This window comes from Lissotriton vulgaris, chromosome 1_1 (genome assembly GCF_964263255.1).
Source record: "Lissotriton vulgaris chromosome 1_1, aLisVul1.2, whole genome shotgun sequence".
NCBI classification, from domain to species: domain Eukaryota; kingdom Metazoa; phylum Chordata; class Amphibia; order Caudata; family Salamandridae; genus Lissotriton; species Lissotriton vulgaris.
In genome coordinates, this window is record NC_141685.1 from 485,428,365 (window position 1) to 485,447,596 (window position 19,232).

A 19,232-nucleotide genomic window follows, 5' to 3' on the forward strand; every position below is an offset into this window, starting at 1 on the left:
AGGCAGTTCCGATTACTTACCATTACACACTGATCACAATCAGTGCTCACACAAGCCACAATCCTGTGGGTATAGGCACCGTGTCCCCCCGGTGCTCTCACTCTTTCACACAAGCCACAATCCTGTGGGTATAGGCACCATCAGCCATATTCATCAACCAGAATTGCGCTCGCAAATGGCCAGATTCTGATAATCTGGCCATTTGCGAGTGCGTTTTTTGCATTTGGGATTCATCATCCCAAATGCAAAAATCGCTATTTGCGAAATCGCATATTTGCGAGGAATTGGATTTAAGGAATCTCTAATAGAGATTCCTTAAATCCAATTCATCACCCTATTTGAAATTGCGAATTCGCAATATTTGGTCGCAATTTACCACGAAATCTGACTTCGTGGTAAATTGCGAAAAAATTGTAAAAAGCACTTTAGTGCATTTTTTTCTTTGGCATGTTACACACACACATGTCCTCTGGACATGTGTGTGCGCAACACCTGTTCAAATGTGCATTTGAGGGGTGCTACAGGGTGTCCTTTGGACACCCCTGGCACCCTTCAAATCGCAATCTTATTTGCGATTAGCAAATTGCTAATCGCAAATAAGGAATACTCCCCATTCATTCCTATGGGCCTTTTGGCCCATAGGAATGAATGGGGAGTTTTTCCTTATTTGCGATTAGCAATTTGCTAATCGCAAATAAGGAATCAGTAGGAATCGCAAAATTTTTGGCTAATCCTACATGAATCCCGTTTTGCGAGTCCTTAATAGCGAATCGCTATAATTCGCTATTAGGGCCTCGCAAAACGGGAGATTGATGAATATGGCTGCATGTCCCCCCGGTGCTCTCACTCTTTCACACAAGCCACAATCCTGTGGGTATACACATTGACCACAGTCAATGTTCTCACTAACGCCACTTTCCCTGGCGGCGATCTCACTACGCACCGTGTCCTTCCGGTGCTCTCACAAGCCACAATCCTGTGGGTATACACATTGATCACAATCAATGTTCTCACTAACGTCACTACACAACGACGATCACTGTCCTATGAATACCTTCAGCTCTCTCTCTCTCTCTCTGTATTGGGAAGTTTCTCTATCCAATATCTACTGGGGATGTAATATTATGGGTTATGTGATAGATAGATAGACTGTTCAATCCTCTCACACAACAATGGCCAAATTACAATATGCAAAGGTTATTCTCTGATTCAAGTGCTCCCCTGCTCCCTTGCTCAGTTACCATTTACCCGGACGGGAGACGCATCCGTCCACATCACAGCATCTGACTAGAAGAAAGGTTAACTTTATTATAAGAAAACAACAGTTACACAATGGTTCACTAAGAACTGGGGTCCCTTTATTAAACAATAGTAAATTATAACAACAATATAATACTGCAATATAACATATAGCCTGAAAAGCAAAAGAAAAAATTAGAATGTGTGTGCACCCTAATAAGAAAGGGTCGACGTCACCTTATGAGTACGAAGTCTGGACTCAGTTGTCATCTGGGTTCCCTTCTCGTCTGTGTCTTGGCTCATCTTAGGATCACCCCTGCAGTCACGGATACACGTCTGCACCGCTATGCTCTGTCTCCTCTGCTCCCCTCCAAGTCACTGGAACCTCCTTCTTATTCTCTGTTTCGTCTGTTTCACTCTCGCTGTTCTGCACTACTCCTCTCTCCTCTCGATCACTGACTATCTTCACCTTCTAACTTCAATCTTATACCTTAGTTTCTACCTCTCTGATATTCGTTCGCTCTGCTAACTTCTTCACTCTGCATGCTCTGATCTCAGTATCAAAGCTCGCCAGCTGCTCCAACTAGAATAACTTCAATCTTTCTGAGAGAGTATCAGCCCTCGGTCTTTTTCGGACTTCAAAATGGCGACTCTCTGCCTGAAGTTGATTAACTGCAATAATGCTAACGACTAGCTGCCGTCTACTAACTGACTACTGAGCTCTCCATGCTTTCGCTAATATGGAACCTTGTTTATGCATGGAAATTTCCGGCCAGTAACCTGCCGCCCACCAAATTCTTGTACCACCCCGTGCCAAGGACACGTTCTCAGCCGGCCGGCCTGATGTTATGTCTTCGACACGAAGAAAAATACAGTCTTTCGATAAGGGCCAGCCTGAGCCGGTTCTCTCCAAGCGAACAACACCTTATAACTAATACATTACATTTGACCTAAAAGCATCTCAAGCAGCCGAGGCAGAAAGAAAGATGGAGTCTCTCCTGTTCGAGGCCTACAAGGCCCGAAATAAGCATAACTCCATCAGAAATATACTAGCAACCTTACAAAAGGACGGATTAATACTAATACTAAGGAATCTATCCCTTAACATAAGTTTATAGGCCCTAGAATAAAGAAAAGGGTAGGGAATTACATCAAACACCTTGTAAATAGGCCAGGTCTGAGGTTCTAATCCTCCTATTAGAAAGATAGCAGGCTAAAGTCACCTTCACTCAAAAAAGGGGCAAAAAGCCCGGTCAGAACAACCGCCAACTGGGCCTTTTGTAAGTAAACCCATGCCGATCTCCATGCTTAACAGATTTCAGATTCTGTCAGATTTAGATGCCCAAGACTGATGTTATGTCTTCGACACGAAGAAAAATACAGTCTTTCGATAAGGGCCAGCCTGAGCCGGTTCTCTCCAAGCGAACAACACCTTATAACTAATACATTACATTTGACCTAAAAGCATCTCAAGCAGCCGAGGCAGAAAGAAAGATGGAGTCTCTCCTGTTCGAGGCCTACAAGGCCCGAAATAAGCATAACTCCATCAGAAATATACTAGCAACCTTACAAAAGGACGGATTAATACTAATACTAAGGAATCTATCCCTTAACATAAGTTTATAGGCCCTAGAATAAAGAAAAGGGTAGGGAATTACATCAAACACCTTGTAAATACGCCAGGTCTGAGGTTCTAATCCTCCTATTAGAAAGATAGCAGGCTAAAGTCACCTTCACTCAAAAAAGGGGCAAAAAGCCCGGTCAGAACAACCGCCAACTGGGCCTTTTGTAAGTAAACCCATGCCGATCTCCATGCTTAACAGATTTCAGATTCTGTCAGATTTAGATGCCCAAGACTGACACCTACCCATATTGCAATATGAAATGGTTCGTGTGGATAATGTACAAGTTCTGGTGCCTACCGTTCTTAACTATGGTGAAGCAGTGAAATTTACTGCAGAGAATGCCAATGTAGGCCTTGACTTAGGTACCCTAAAAGAGGATGTAGGAAGAACTTGTAAGAGGAATAGTCATCAGGATATAATATGCATTAAAAATAAATGTGAGACAGCTACAGTATGCGACACTTTAGATGTATGGTTAGCACTCTTCCCTGATGAGATTGAGGTACTAACAGAGAATATTTATCCACTTCAGGACAATGGAAGAGATATCTTTAACTGTAACTATAATTTTAATTCTGCTGGTGAATTTCAGGAAGCTCAAGGAGCTATAAGTTAAATGGAAGGAGTATTTAACGAGCAAAGCATGGAGGAAAGCCAAACAGAGATAAGATTGACATCCTGGAATATTGCAGGGCTGAAAAGAAACCAAGGGAATGTAATGTGGCAGGAATATATCAGACAAAGCGAGTTTATTTTATTACAAGAAACATGGGCTTTGGAAACACCACACAAAGTGGGATTTAAAGCATATAGTGTAGCTGCGACTCCTTCGGTTAGAGGGAGGCCCTCAGGTGGTCTCGTCATTTGGGTAAAAGTTACTCTAAACATTGAAATAAGCCAGGTTGATTTCCTATCCAAGGATATAGCGGGGGTAAAAATCATAACTCCAGAAAAAAAACAAATTGTACATTATAAATATCTATAACAGACCTAGCCCAGCAAGTAATGAATCTGTGGCTATTGAACAGTTAGACCAATTTTTGTGTTCAATTAACACAATGGCAATGGTAATTGTGGGGGGTGATTTTAATCGTAAATTCGAACCCGTGGCGGGACTCAAAAATATTTTCGAAGAAGAAAACATGGCTAACAATATTCCCATGCTGGAATGTAGTCCGATAGTACCCTGTACATGTGCCGTTGCACAATTGATAAGACTTATTTCGGGACATGAAATTCGGGCTTGCATCGGTCGCCTGCCCTCTGACAGTCCAAATGTTGCCATGTTTAGTAGGAGTAACGCTAAGAGCTACATGACTACATACTGGTATCTAATGGCCTGTGGCCAATTTTACATGATTTTGTAATCGAAGATAGATCTTAGAGCGACCATTTTTCCTTATGTTTGACGCTTGCGGCACATTTCCCATCCAGTACCTGTGAAGAGAGGGGAAGTGTCACGATTACGCCGTAGAATAGGCCAGGGCAAGTAGACAACTACATCTCCCATAATGACTGCAGTTTTGTCCTACTTTTCTTTCTCTTTCCTTTCCTATCTAAACCTGTTCCTCCCCTTCCCCGGTGCTTGTCACCTGAGGACTTCCTGGATTTCCCCTCTGCTGAGTTTGTTTGTTCATCCCCAGGATTCAAGGTTTGATGTTCGAGACTTTTTCCGAATCGCACTGAGCGCGTTTGTGGTTCGTTGAATTCCGACAAGTGCCGCGTCTTTGGATTAAGCGCTGGAGCGCGTTCGTGTTTTTTTTGCAGTCTGTTGTGAGCCTCGACATTTGGATTAGCGCGAAAGCATTGGTGGCCTTAGCAGGATTTGGTAAGGGTTCTTGTGCCCTACGAGGAAGAACACAAACTGAAGGGAACATTATTGTTTGCTCGTAAGGATATTTACAGAGAGAATTCGATTGTTTGTAAATCATGAAGTAATGACAGACAACTACAATCGTCTCCTCGATATCGCCGTTTCTGGAGGAAGGAGCGGTGCAGGATTGCCTGTTTGGATTACTTGACTTCACCTGCATGCGCTATCGTTCTAAAGGGCAGCTAAGTACAATTTCATTGTCCTTAACGTTTTGAATACACTTCGGAAAGGTCATGCTGTTAATTCCTGGATGATTCCAGGAATATGAAAGACTAATAGACCCTCTTGTTTTCTTTTCTTTATTTTTCTATTTTGCACTGTTTTTGCTTGGAGCAAGTGGGCAGTATATTATGTAAGTGTACAGTTAGATGTTTCTTACTACATTGATATCTCCTGCACTAGGGAAGGGAGTGGTCACTTGTTTGTTTCATATGCAGGAATTCAAAGGCGCCTAGAGAAGCGAAGATTGCTATCTCCCCTGTATCGCACGCCTTCTTGATTTACTGCACCAACGTTTTTGTTTCCTTTGTCCCTTTTTACCCTTTCCCCGGCTATGGTATCTATCTGTAGAGTTCTATGAATAGACTCACAGGTGTTGCCAGAGAAGGGGGATTGGTATTCTAGCATCGCTCCTGTTGTATCCGGCCATTGAGGTTAGTGAATCTTTACTTTGTGACAGAGTGACAAGCCCAAGCTGACTTACAACCCGAGCGATGGATACAGACGCAGTGCTCACTGCATTGCTAGAAACCATAACAGCTTTGAGAGTAGAGGTAGATGCACTCCGAGGGGAAAATCATGAGATGAGGAATGAGATGGGAATCATGAGGAATGAGATAGCTGGTATGTCACGTACGGTGCCTACTAGTAGTGGAGGGCAACCGTATATTAGGAATTGGACCTTACCTCCTCCTTCTTCCTCTGTTGGTTCTCCTGCACAGGATGGCGCAGTGGGTACATCCGTGGTTTAAGTGATACAGCCCCATACGCTGCCATTAGCACCCCCTAAGAGATTCCTTGGGGATCCTAAGAAGTTTGGTATATTTCTGGGACAGTGTAAGTTACACTTTATGTGTAAACCTGCTGTCTTTCCCGATGATCAAACTAAAACGGCATTTATGATGTCATATTTAGGGGGGAATGCGGCTAGTTGGTCATTTACATTAATTGAGAGGAATGACCCGGTCCTAAATGACTTCACTGCATTCTGCGATGAAATGCGCAAACTGTTTGATAGGATAGCCCATCTCCTATCTTTAGATAGAGAATTGATTACCCTAAGACAGGGCTCTCTTGATTTATTATCCTATATTACCAACTTTAATAGATTGGAGGTTGAAACAGAGTGGCCAATAGAGAAGAGAGTCTCATTGTATTACCAAGGTTTGAGAGGCGAAATGAAAGACGTCCTCGCTCAAGTAGTTCATATGCCCACCACATGCGAGGAGTTAATAGACCTCACTGTTCAGCTGGATCACCGCCTACAAGACCGAAAGGGGGATAAACAGCGTTATGATGGCAAGTTCTTTCTTCCTAGACCTAAACCAGCAGCCGTAGAAACACCTCAATCCAGTGATGGAAGTGAACCCATGCAGATAAGTGGGGTACGTGGCCCATTAAGCATCGATTTTCGAAACCGACGGCGCCTACATCAGTTGTGTATGTATTGCGGAAAATCAGTCACTTTTTAAGGACTGTAAGACCAAAACCAATGCCAGGTACAAGGATGGTAAGGACTCCAACAAGGTGTGGGTAGTGGAATGTCAACCAGAAACGTCGGGAAACGAGGATGCTCAGACAAGTTGGAGACCCCTTTGATTGAGTGTTTATGATAAAGAGGTCTTTCCTGCTTTGGCAATCGCGATGCAAAACACGGCACCCCATATGAACGTTTGTGTGACTTTGGAATGGGCAGTTGTTGATCCTGTGCTTGTACACGCTTTATTGGATTCAGGTGCTACTGGCAATTTCATGGATCGTAAATATGCCCAAAGCATTTGGGTACCATGTATTCAGAAGGCTATACCTGAACCTGTGAAAGCTGTAGATGGTACAGATCTGACGTCGGGTCCTGTGACCTTCCATACTCTTCAAATACTGATGAAAACTGGACCAACTCATTGCGAATACATTCAATTCGATTTAATTGATGCTCCTACCTTCCAACTTATTTTAGGAATGCCATGGCTTACGCTGCATGATCCGTTGGTGAAATGGGCAGCTCGTACCATCGAGTTGACTTCATCGTATTGCGTGGAACATTGTACTCAAGACCATTTACAGGAAAAAGCTTGAGAAGACAGCCCGGCAAAGTTACTGGCCAGTGCTTGTTGTACTCCCAGTGTTTGTGTTACTTCCACCCTGCCTGAGGAATATCGACAGTACCAGAACGTGTTTTGTGAACAAGAAGCCAGTCGGCTACCTCTGCATCGGGATTATGATTGCGTGATAGACATTGAACCTGGTTCTAGTATTCCTTGCAGTAGAATTTATGCATTAACAGAGACTGAGAACACCTATCTACAGCAATATTTGGAGAAGATGCTAAAGACAGGGTTTATTCGACCTTCATCCTCCCCTGCTTCTTCGCCTTTGTTTTTTATCCCGAAACGCGAAGGCAGATTGAGAATGTGCATCGATTATCGTGCTATCAATAGGGTGACCAGGAAGAACAGGTACCCGTTGCCTTTGATCCCAGTCTTACTGGACCAGTTGAAAGGAGCTAAGATATTCACCAAGTTGGACCTTAGAGGCACATACCATCTTGTCCGGGTAAGAAAAGGGGACGAATGAAAAACTGTGTTCCGCACGAAATTTGGGCTATTCGAATATCTTGTGATGCCATTCGGTTTATGCAACGCCCCTGCCGCCTTCCAATATTTTATGGATGATGTCTTACGTGGGCTATTGGACGTCTCCTGTATAGTCTATATAGACGACATCCTAATATACTCAAGGACCTTCAGAGAACATCATGCTCATGTGCAGGCGGTACTGGAACGGCTACAACAACATGCCCTGTATGCCAAAATGGATAAATGTCTGTTCCATACCTCTGAAGTTGACTTTCTTGGGTATGTCATTGGTCCTCAAGGGTTGTGCATGGATCGGAAGAAAATCCAAGCGATTGTGGAGTGGGAATCCCCTTCCTGTGTGAAATCTCTTCAGAGTTTCCTTGGCTTTGCCAATTTTTGTAGGAGATTCTTCCAAGGTTTCTCTAATAGTAAGTAAGTAATATGACTTTATTTCGGATATATTTCAATCCATAAAAGCACAGAATCAATAAACATTTCATAATTAAAATCACTATTACATCTGAACAAATAATACATATTTCATAAATCATACAATGTTCTTGAATGAGTAAGTAGTCAAAATCAAGGTCATAATTAACGTGCAGATAGTATCAAAGTACAACAAAGTGCATTAGTGCCTCATCCTTCAGGGATATATAATCACTCATCTAAACATTTTCTTATTCTCACAGTTAATTTTAAAAATTCTATCACCTGGAGGACACTGTCGCTGTGCAAAAGCTTTAAGTACATGAGTGCAGGTCTTATTTGATTAAATTTTAGTTTCTTCAAAAGGGTGACAAGATAGCGTCTACGGGGGTATTCATAAAAACTACATAAAAATATCAAATGCAGCATATCCTGTGGAGACTTCCCGTCGCAGCCACAGGGAGCTACAATTTTCTTAAAAATGTCCAACTTTGGTCTGATTAAAAGGTGATGAAACATGTTAAACCTGAACCGTGTCAGCAAAAAATGTTCATGGGAAGTAAAGGAGCATGTTAGGTATAATTCCATAGTGTCACAAGTTCTTAACATGACATATTTCCTAACATTAGGTTTCAAGAGCTAAACTTCTTCTCTTTGGGCCCTTCTGTACATATAAAAAGCCCTCTGAATTGCTGCCACATCACCCTTTACTATCTCAATCGGGTTTTCAAACAGGTTCAAGCGTCCAAGCTTCAGAAATTGAGACTTCAAGTATTTAAGCCAGGGTACACACATTGCATTATCATGCGAAACAAGATCTTTCACTATCTGGTGGGTTAACGGAATATCATGATTTAACCATAATTTTACCCAACATGTCAGTGGTCTTAATCCAACAATGTCGGATAAGTGCTGACTTCCCAGCTCTTCGTGTGCCGCTAAGTTTGATGTACTAACTGGGACACAGAGCAGACGCTTTAGGAAATTGTTCTCAATGATCTGTAGCTGATCGCCACTGGCATAGCCCCATATCTCACTGTCATAAACTGCAGTAGCTATCGATTTGGCATTGTATAGTTTCATCATGGCAGCGTTTGGCTTTTTCCCCAATTTAGTAGCAAAGTTAAAAATGGAGGCATTTACTCTAGTCATTTCCCCCTTATTTCTTGCTACATGGGGGGCCCAACTCAGCTTTGTGTCAAATAAAACACCGAGATATGAAAATGTATCAGTGATGGGGATCAGGACATCATCTAGTTTAAAAATGAACTTCTTTTTTGATTGACGGCCAACATGCATTATGTAGGATTAAGAATTGTTGACCTTAAGGTCCCTATCAGTCATAACGTTTTTAAAAGCATTCAGAAGTGCCTGGAGACCCTTTTCTGTTCTTGAAATTAAAACCGCATCATCTGCTTATAAAAGTACAGGAATACCCCTCCTGCCGACTCTAGGACAATCTGATTTTACCTCCTGAAGTACGGCATCTAAGTCATTAATATAAAAATTGAAAAGAAATGGAGCCAGAATACAGCCCTGACGCACTCCCTTTTTAATACTAAAGTTTCCCGTGGTTTCCCCATTGGATGAGAACCTAACATTGGCTCTAGTGTCGGTGTGCAAATCCACCAAAAAGTCCACAATCCCCCTGTCAACACCTTTCTCCGTCATGGTCTGCCACAGCCTTCCCCTGTTAACACAGTCGAAGGCTGAAGACAGATCCATGAAGGCAAGGTGTACTGCTCCCTTCTGTACAACGGTATATTTATGAAATATGAGAAACAGGTTAAGGCACTGTGTTATAGTAGAACGGCCTTCACAGAAGCCGTATTGGGAATTTGGCATAATGTTATTTTCAGCGGACCAATTTGTTAAACGCTGCAGTAAGATTCTCCCCATGATCTTAACCATATAATCTATTAGTGATATTGGGCGATAGCAGAGAGCACTTCCCCTATCTCCCTTCTTGAAGACAGGGACAATAGTTGACAATCCCCAAGACGTTGGACAACCCACTATGGCGGCAGCATTAAATACTGCTACCAGAATGGGTGCCCAAAAGTCTGGATCTGATTTATAGAGATCCGGTGGGATTCCATCTGGTCCAGGAGCTTTATTTGCTGTGATTCCCTCTATAGCATCCAATACCTCGTTTTTATCAAATTTAATATCGCCTCCTCTATCAGAGGAGGCAACATCAATGGTTACAGGATCCGCTGTGTAATACAGGTTTTTGAAATGACATTCCCACTCCTCCCTAGTTATGCAGCAGTCAAGTCCATCACCTGGTTCATCTACCAGAAAAGGTTTTTTGACCAGTGCCCAGAACTTGGTGCTGCAGTTCAAGGTGGAGGGGTCAAGTATTTCATCCCAGGCCTCTCTTTTTAAGAACTCTTTAGGGGAAGCAATGATCACCTTGTATTCCTTTCTGCACAATTTTAGGTCATGCTGTTAATTCCTGGATGATTCCAGGAATATGAAAGACTAATAGACCCTATTGTTTTCTTTTCTTTATTTTTCTATTTTGCACTGTTTTTGCTTGGAGGAAGTGGGGCAGTATATTTTGTAGGTGTACAGTTAGATGTTTCTTACTACATTGATATCTCCTGCACTAGGGAAGGGAGGGGTCACTTAATATTTGTTTGTTTGTTTCATATGCAGGAATTCAAGGGCGCCTAGAGAAGTGAAGATTGCTATCTCCCCTGTATCGCACGCCTTCTTGATTTACTGCACCAACGTTTTTGTTTCCTTTGTCCCTTTTTACCCTTTCCCCGGCTATGGTATCTATCTGTAGAGTTCTATGAATAGACTCAAAGGTGTTGCCAGAGAAGGGGGATTGGAATTCTAGCATCGCTCCTGTTGTATCCGGCCATTGAGGTTAGTGAACCTTTACTTTGTGACAGGATGTCAATGGTGGGATCATTGAGCCTCTAATTAGCAATAACCACAGAGCATTAAAATGGCCTTCCAAAGGGAGAAATGAGGTTGCCATGAAGCAGATTTATGATACTTTTGTGGAGATTATTTCCCCATATGTCAATCTGTCTGCTTCAGAGATCCCAATTATAAAAATACATCACATACTAACAGAAGCTTTGATACCTACATTAAGTAGGATTCCCAAAGAACGCAATAAGGAAACAACAGAGGAGATTAATCCGGATAATCCCTGGTATAATTATGATTGCAGGGAGGCAAAAAAAAAAGAACTTATCCTGGCAACAAAAGCAAAAATTATTAACATCTTTTTGTGACATTTGTAATAAACCTTGAAACATTGAGAGAACATATTTGAACCAGTTGTTGTTGAATGGTTGCACAGATTGATGCTGTGATGGCGCTGAGTCATGTTGTGGTGGTGCTGAGTGATGCTGTGGTAGTGCTGAGTGATGCTGGGGTTGCACTGCGTGATGCTGTGGTGGTGCTGTGGTGGTGCTGAGTGGTGCTGTGGTGGTGCTGAGTGATGCTGTGGTAGTGCTGAGTGATGCTGTGGTGGTGCTGAGTGATGCTGTGGTGGTTCAGAGTGGTGCTGTGGTGGTGCTGAGTGATAATGTGGTGGTCCTGAGTGATAATGTGGTGGTGCTGAGTGGTGCTGTGGTGGTGCTGAGTGGTGCTGTGGTGGTGCTGAGTTGTGCAGTGGTGGTGCTGAGTGATGCTGTGGTGGTGCTGAGTCATGCTGCAGTGGTGCTGAATAGTGCTGTGGTGGTGCTGGCTGAGTGATAATGTGGTTGTGCTCATTGATAATGTGGTGGTGCTAAGTGATGCTGGGGTAGCGCTGAGTGATGATGTGGTGATGCTGAGTGGTGCTGGGGTGGCGCTGAATGATGCTGTAGTGGTGCTGAGTGGTGCTGTGGTGGCGCTGAGTGATGCTGTAGTGGTGCTGAGTAATGTTGTGGTGGTGCTGAGTGATGCTGGGGTGGTGCTGCATGGTGCTGTGGTGGCGCTGAGTGGTGCTGATTGATGCTGTGGTGGTGCTGAGTGATAATGTGGTGTTGATGAGTGGTAATGTGGTGGTGCTGAGTGGTGCTGTTGTGGTGCTGAGTGATGCTGTGGTGGTGCTGAGTGGTGCTGTTGTGGTGTGTGGTGGTGCTGAGTGGTGCTGTGGTGGTGTTGAATGATACCGTGGTGGTGCTGAGTGGTGCTGTGGTGGTGCTGAGTGGTGCTGTGGTGGTGCTGAGTGGTGCTGTGGTGGTGCTGAGTGGTGCTGTGGTGGTGCTGAGTGGTGCTGTGGTGGTGCTGAGTGATGCTGTGGTGATGCTGAGTGGTGCTGTGGTGGTGCTGAGTGGTGGTGTGGTGGTGCTGAGTGATGAAGTGGTGGTGCTGAGTGATGCCGTGGTGGTGCTGAGTGGTGCTGTGGTGGTGCTGAGTGGTGCTGTGGTGGTGCTGAGTGGTGCTGTGGTGGTGCTGAGTCATGCTGTGGTGGTGCTGAGTCATGCTGTGGTGGTGCTGTGGTGGTGCTGAGTGATGCCTTGGGGGTGCTGTTGTGGTGCTGAGTGATAATGTGGTGGTGCTGTGGTGGTGCTGAGTGGTGCTGTGGTGGTGCTGAGTGGTGCTGTGGTGGTGCTGTGTGATGCTGTGGTGGTGCTGAGTTGTACTGTGGTGGTGCTGAGTGGTGCTGAGTGATGCTGTGGTGGTGCTGAGTGATGCTGGGGTGGTGCTGAGTGATGCTGGGGTAGCACTGAGTGATGATGTGGTGATGCTGAGTGGTGCTGGGGTGGCACTGAGTGATGCTGTGGTGGTGCTGTGGTGGTGCTGAGTGGTGCTGTGGTGGTGCTGAGAGGTGCTGTGGTGGCGCTGAGTGATGCTGCGGTGGCGCTGAGTGATACTGTGGTTACGCTGAGTGATGCTGTGGTGGCGCTGAGTGATGCTGGGGTGGTGCTGTGGTGGCGCTGAGAGGTGCTGTGGTGGTGCTGAGTGGTGCTGTGGTGGTGCTGAGTGATAATGTGGTGTTGATGAGTGATAATGTGGTGGTGCTGAGTGGTGCTGTGGTGGTGCTGAGTGGTGCTGTGGTGGTGCTGAGTGGTGCTGTGGTGGTGCTGAGTGGTGCAGTGGTGGTGCTGAGTGATGCTGTGGTGGTGCTGAGTCATGCTGTGGTGGTGCTGAGTGATGCTGTGGTGGTGCTGAGTGATAATGTGGTGGTGCTCATTGATAATGTGGTGGTGCTACGTGATGCTGGGGTAGCGCTGAGTGATGATGTGGTGATGCTGAGTGGTGCTGGGGTGGCGTTGAGTGATGCTGTGGTGGTGCTGAGTGGTGCTGTGGTGGTGCTGAGTGATGCTGTGGTGGTGCTGAGTGATGCTGGGGTGGTGCTGAGTTGTGCTGTAGTGGCGCTGAGTGGTGCTGTGGTGAAGCTGAGTGATAATGTGGTGTTGATGAGTGGTAATGTGGTGGTGCTGAGTGGTGCTGTTGTGGTGCTGAGTGATGCTGTGGTGGTGCTGAGTGGTGCTGTTGTGGTGCCTAGTGTTTCTCTGTTGGTGCTGAGTGGTGCTGTGGTGGTGCTGAGTGGTGCTGTGTTGGTGCTGAGTGGTGCTGTGGTGGTGCTGAGTGGTGCTGTAGTGGTGCTGAGTGATGCTGTGGTTGCGCTGAGTGATGCTGTGGTGGAGCTGAGTGATGCTGGGGTGGCGCTGAGTGGTGCTGTGGTGGCGCTGAGTGGTGCTGTGGTGGTGCTGAGTGGTGCTGTGGTGGTGCTGAGTGATAATGTGGTGTTGGTGAGTGATAATGAGGTGGTGCTGAGTGGTGATGTGGTGGTGCTGAGTGATGCTGTCTTGGTGCTGAGTGGTGTTGTGGTGGTGCTGAGTGATGCTGGAGTGGTGCTGAATGATGCTGTGGTGGCGCTGAGTGGTGCTGTGGTGGTGCTGAGTGGTGCTGTGGTGGTGCTGAGTGGTCCCGTGGTGGTGCTGAGTGGTGCTGAGTGATGCTGTGGTGGTGCTGAAGGAAAAAATTGCCAGCAAGGGGTTTATTTGTTAGTCTGAGTTAGACAGTATAGTACAGTCTGTATTAATTAGACTTAGTAGCTGAGTGGAGCAGCAACTGTTCAGAGTGTTACGAATCTATCAGCCCAAAACTATAGAAACTACCACACTAGCCCCATAGAGTTGCATTGATTTGGACAGATTCAACAACAAATTTGCGTTTTCTGGCAGTAAATGGCGAATTAAATACAAATGTATAAGTAAGCAACACGAGAAGATAAATTTTTGGAAGAAATCATTATTTTTATATTGAAATCAATCAGTGAAAATCAAGGGTGTACAATTATAAACAAATGCATATATTTCTAAAGTAAATGGAGCTGAATAAAACAATCCATAGATACAAAAGAAAGCAATCCAGTCAAGAATATACTAAATAAATTGACTTCTTTCCAAGATGGTAAATAGAAAGCCAGATGTAAACAAGGGAGAGACTTGGATTGACGAGTCGACGTTTCGGTCTCAGTGGAGTAATCCAGAGACCATCATCAGGACAACGGAATAATGCAATAAGGATGACCCTTATTTCATTGTTGAAACAAAGCACAAGGTGAACTCACACAGAGTTTAACAATTCCTTGCCTTGGGGAAGCTTTAAGTCTGCCCCGAAGTGATATCCGAATAATCAGGCCAAAACAGAGATAAATCTTTTGGTGACCCGTGGCTTCAATCTCAGGGTCCGGGATAGTTCTGAACCGGGTAAATGACGTGAGGCGTCTCGTCCAAATCCAATCCGCGGATTAGTATATTCCGCGGATTAGTATATTCTTGACTGGATTGCTTTCTTTTGTATCTATGGATTGTTTTATTCAGCTCCATTTACTTTAGAAATATATGCATTTGTTTATAATTGTACACCCTTGATTTTCACTGATTGATTTCAATATAAAAATAATGATTTCTTCCAAAAATTTATCTTCTCGTGTTGCTTACTTATACATTTGTATTTAATTCGCCATTTACTGCCAGAAAACGCAAATTTGTTGTTGAATCTGTCCAAATCAATGCAACTCTATGGGGCTAGTGTGGTAGTTTCTATAGTTTTGGGCTGATAGATTCGTAACACTCTGAACAGTTGCTGCTCCACTCAGCTACTAAGTCTAATTAATACAGACTGTACTATACTGTCTAACTCAGACTAACAAATAAACCCCTTGCTGGCAATTTTTTCCTTCAGCACCACCACAGCATCACTCAGCACCACTCAGCACCACCACGGGACCACTCAGCACCACCACAGCATCACTCAGCACCACCACACCACCACTCAGCACCACAGCACCACTCAGAAGCACCACAGCATCACTCAGCAAATAAACCCCTTGCTGGCAATTTTTTCCTTAAACAAGTTACTGCCCAAGCCCGCAAGGGTATATTGGGTTACCCACCCCTATCACCAGTGGTGGTGCTGAGTGATGCTGGGGTGGTGCTGAGTGATGCTGGGGTAGCACTGAGTGATGATGTGGTGATGCTGAGTGGTGCTGGGGTGGCACTGAGTGATGCTGTGGTGGTGCTGTGGTGGTGCTGAGAGGTGCTGTGGTGCCGCTGAGTGATGCAGTGGTGGCGCTGAGTGATGCTGTGGTTGCGCTGAGTGATGCTGTGGTGGAGCTGAGTGATTCTGGGGTGGCGCTGAGTGGTGCTGTGGTGGCGCTGAGTGGTGCTGTGGTGGTGCTGAGTGGTGCTGTGGTGGTGCTGAGTGATAATGTGGTGTTGGTGAGTGATAATGAGGTGGTGCTGAGTGGTGCTGTGGTGGTGCTGAGTGATGCTGTCTTGGTGCTGAGTGGTGTTGTGGTGGTGCTGAGTGATGCTGGAGTGGTGCTGAATGATGCTGTGGTGGCGCTGAGTGGTGCTGTGGTGGTGCTGAGTGGTGCTGTGGTGGTGTTGAGTGATAATGTGGTGTTGGTGAGTGATAATGAGGTGGTGCTGAGTGGTGCTGAGTGATGCTGTCTTGGTGCTGAGTGGTGTTGTGGTGGTGCTGAGTGATGCTGGAGTGGTGCTGAATGATGCTGTGGTGGCGCTGAGTGATATTGGGGTGGCACTGAGTGGTGCTGTGGTGGCGCTGAGTGATGCTGTGGTGGCGCTGAGTGATGCTGGGGTGGCGCTGAGTGGTGCTGTGGTGGTGCTGAGTGGTGCTGTTGTGGTGCTGAGTGACAATGTGGTGTTGATGAGTGATAATGTGGTGGTGCTGAGTGATGCTGTGGTGGTGCTGAGTGGTGCCGTGGTGGTGCTGAGTGATGCTGTGGAGGTGCTGAGTGATGCTGTGGTGGTGCTGAGTGATGCTGTGGTGGTGCTGAGTGATGCTGTGGTGGTGCTAAGTGATGCTGTGGTGGTGCTGAGTGATGCTGTGCTGGTGCTGAGTGATGCTGTGGTGGTGCGGAGTGGTGCTGAGTGATGCTGAGTGGTGGTGTGGTGGTGCTGAGTGATGCTGTTGTGATGCTAAGTGATGCTGTGGTGGTGCTGAGAGATACTGTGGTGGTGCTGAGTGGTGCTGTTGAGTGCTGAGTGGTGCTGTGGTAGTGCTGAGTGATGCTGTGGTGGTGCTGAGTGATGCTGGGGTGGCGCTGAGTGGTGCTGGGGTGGCGCTGAGTGGTGCTGTGGTGGTGCTGAGTGATGCTGTGGTGGTGTTGAGTGGCTCTGTGGTGGTGCTGACTGATGCTGTGGTGGTGCTGAGTGGTGCTGTGGTGGTGCTGAGTGGTGCTGAGTGGTGCTGTGGTGGTGCTGAGTGATAATGTGGTGGTGCTGAGTGGTGCTCTGGTGGTGCTGAGTGATGCTGTGGTGGTGCTGAGTGATGCCGTGTTGGTGCTGAGTGATGCTGTGGTGGTGCTGAGTGGTGCTGTGGTGGTGCTGAATGATAATGTGGTGGTGCTGAGTGGTGCTGTGGTTGTGCTGAGTGATAATGTGGTGGTGCTGAGTGATCCTGTGGTGGCGCTGAGTGATGCTGTGGTGGCACTGAGTGGTGCTCTGGTGGTGCTGAATACAAAAAAATACACATTTACAGTCAGAGGGAAAGGAAAACAGGGTAGTTTTCAGAGAATCATGTTTTTTTTCTAAATAGAAAAAAGGGATTAGACCCCATGTTATGGGGTTTGAGGGCAGGACTTAACCAGTTGAGCACTTTTCTCGGTTTCCAAATCATGTTTGACAACTAAATATATGTATCCGATGGCTTACTGTATGTAAATTTGCTAAAAGGCACTTTTTAAAATCTCCCCAAAAGTTGAAAGTGGTATGACTATGAAGCCTTCTGACAAACCCACAAGCAAAGCCACTAGGATGAAGGGGCGAGTTACACTGGCTTCTCGGTCGTTGTTGTCTTCAAAATTGTCATTCTTGAAAGAAAATGCAGTTTGGTAACTGTCTTACTAACACCGCATACTTTCTGAAGGAAATGTGTTTATTTGTGCCGGTCTTTATCCACCAAGACGATTGCTTAGAAGAAATGTTTGCAGGCACCGACTCAAGTCTCCTACTGAAATGAGCACGTGTAGAAAGCAAGCACCCACCACCAGAGAACTTCACCAGGCCTCATATGTTAGCCACATAGGCTATTAACCTTAACCGAGATTTATTTCGCTATAATGTGGCACCGCACAGATCGTCTTACAGGCCTCTGACTGCCCTCCCGAGGGCATTTTACTAAGCAGGTCAAAAATGCAAAGGAAATGTTTACTTTACAATTTTGTTCGCATCCTCACAGGATACACAATGTACCCTGGCCATCCCCAAAAAGAAACCCCCAAAAAATGGAGCCTAATCCTGTAACTCTGCACGCAAGATAATGTTTTTTACCACAAAAGTTCATACCTGCATGCGATGACTGACACCGTTTCAGCTAGATTCAAATCAAACAGCTGCTGCTTTGATTGCCTAGCAACTAAAAGTTGATTGATGACCCTAAAGACGGATAACTACCATAAATCACCTCATTTAGACTCTCGGGGAGAGAAGGGAAAAAACAAGCATTGGCTGAGCGGCCGGGCCGCAAAGAACAACAAACAAGTCGGATGGGGGTGGAGGGCGGGGGAGAGAGCGAGTGGGAGGGAGGAAAGGAGCATATGGGGATGGGGTGTGAGTGAGGGGGAGCGGAAGCCTTTGATGGTGGTGTGCGAGGTCAGGCGCGCGCCTGGGGAAGCTTCATGCTCGAATGCACCACATGCATTGCAGGAAATCCGCTGGTTCAAGAGACTTTGGTTCAGATATAATAGGCTTCCAGTAATTAAAATTACTCGACCTAAAAATGTAGAGGCTCTAAGGGAGAAGAGTAACTACAAGAAGCTACTAGCCCAAACTAAAAAACATTGGGATGATAGCATCTGGACTGAACTATTTAGGGCAGCCAAGGCCAAAGATCAGTCGGGATTTTGGAGCCTGATATCGAAAGGTAACAAAACAGGTAGCTGTAGCAAGAACTTCTTCCAAGACTCTAAAACATGGGTAAGTCACTTTTCCAGCTTATATGCAGCATTTATGAGCAAAGTAGAACTTAATCCACAAGATTATGTAGGAGCTTTGGCTATAGCACCCCTGCATTTTAGCTTGGATGAACAATGGCTGCAATAGATGCAGTAAAACAGGGGAAGGCACCGGGGCCAGATAAGATACCAGGAGATCTATAGAAACATGATAAAGAAGTTTGGGGCCCTTATATCAATTTTTAATGTAATTCAGTTGCCGCAAATGCACCTATTCAGAATCATGGAAAGGGTCTGAAATTACAACTATTTAAAAAAAAGGTAATTGACAAGACCCTCGCATTATCGACCGATTAGTTTAATGGATATTTTACAGAAAATATAAGCTCGGTAAAGTAAATAAAAATTAAATGATTATATTGATGAGAACAACATTTCATCAAAGTAACAGGCAGGCTTTTTGATAGGCAAAACCAGCATCATTGACCAGTTTTTTAGATTTCTCTGCATGAGTTGGAAAAACACAGTATTTAAGAAGGGCCATCTGTATATCGCCTTTGTTGACCTGAAGGCTGTCTTCGACCTCAACCCTAGAAATCTCCTTTGGAAATCTCTAAAAAATCAAGGGGTTCCATGAGAAATACTCTTGCAAATAATAAGATTACACAAAGATCATTTTGTAAGGGTTAGATAGGGTCCAAGGGGAGAACTTACTGAACCAATTCAGGCAAACAGGGGCGTAAGGCAAGGATGTGTGCTGGCAACCAACCAATTCTCACTATATGTAAATGATATTCCTGAACATCTATTGGGCTGCAAACATGATTCTCCCAAACTAGGGGGGTGCCAGTACCTGCACTCTAAATTTCCCAAATGCCCAAAGGCTT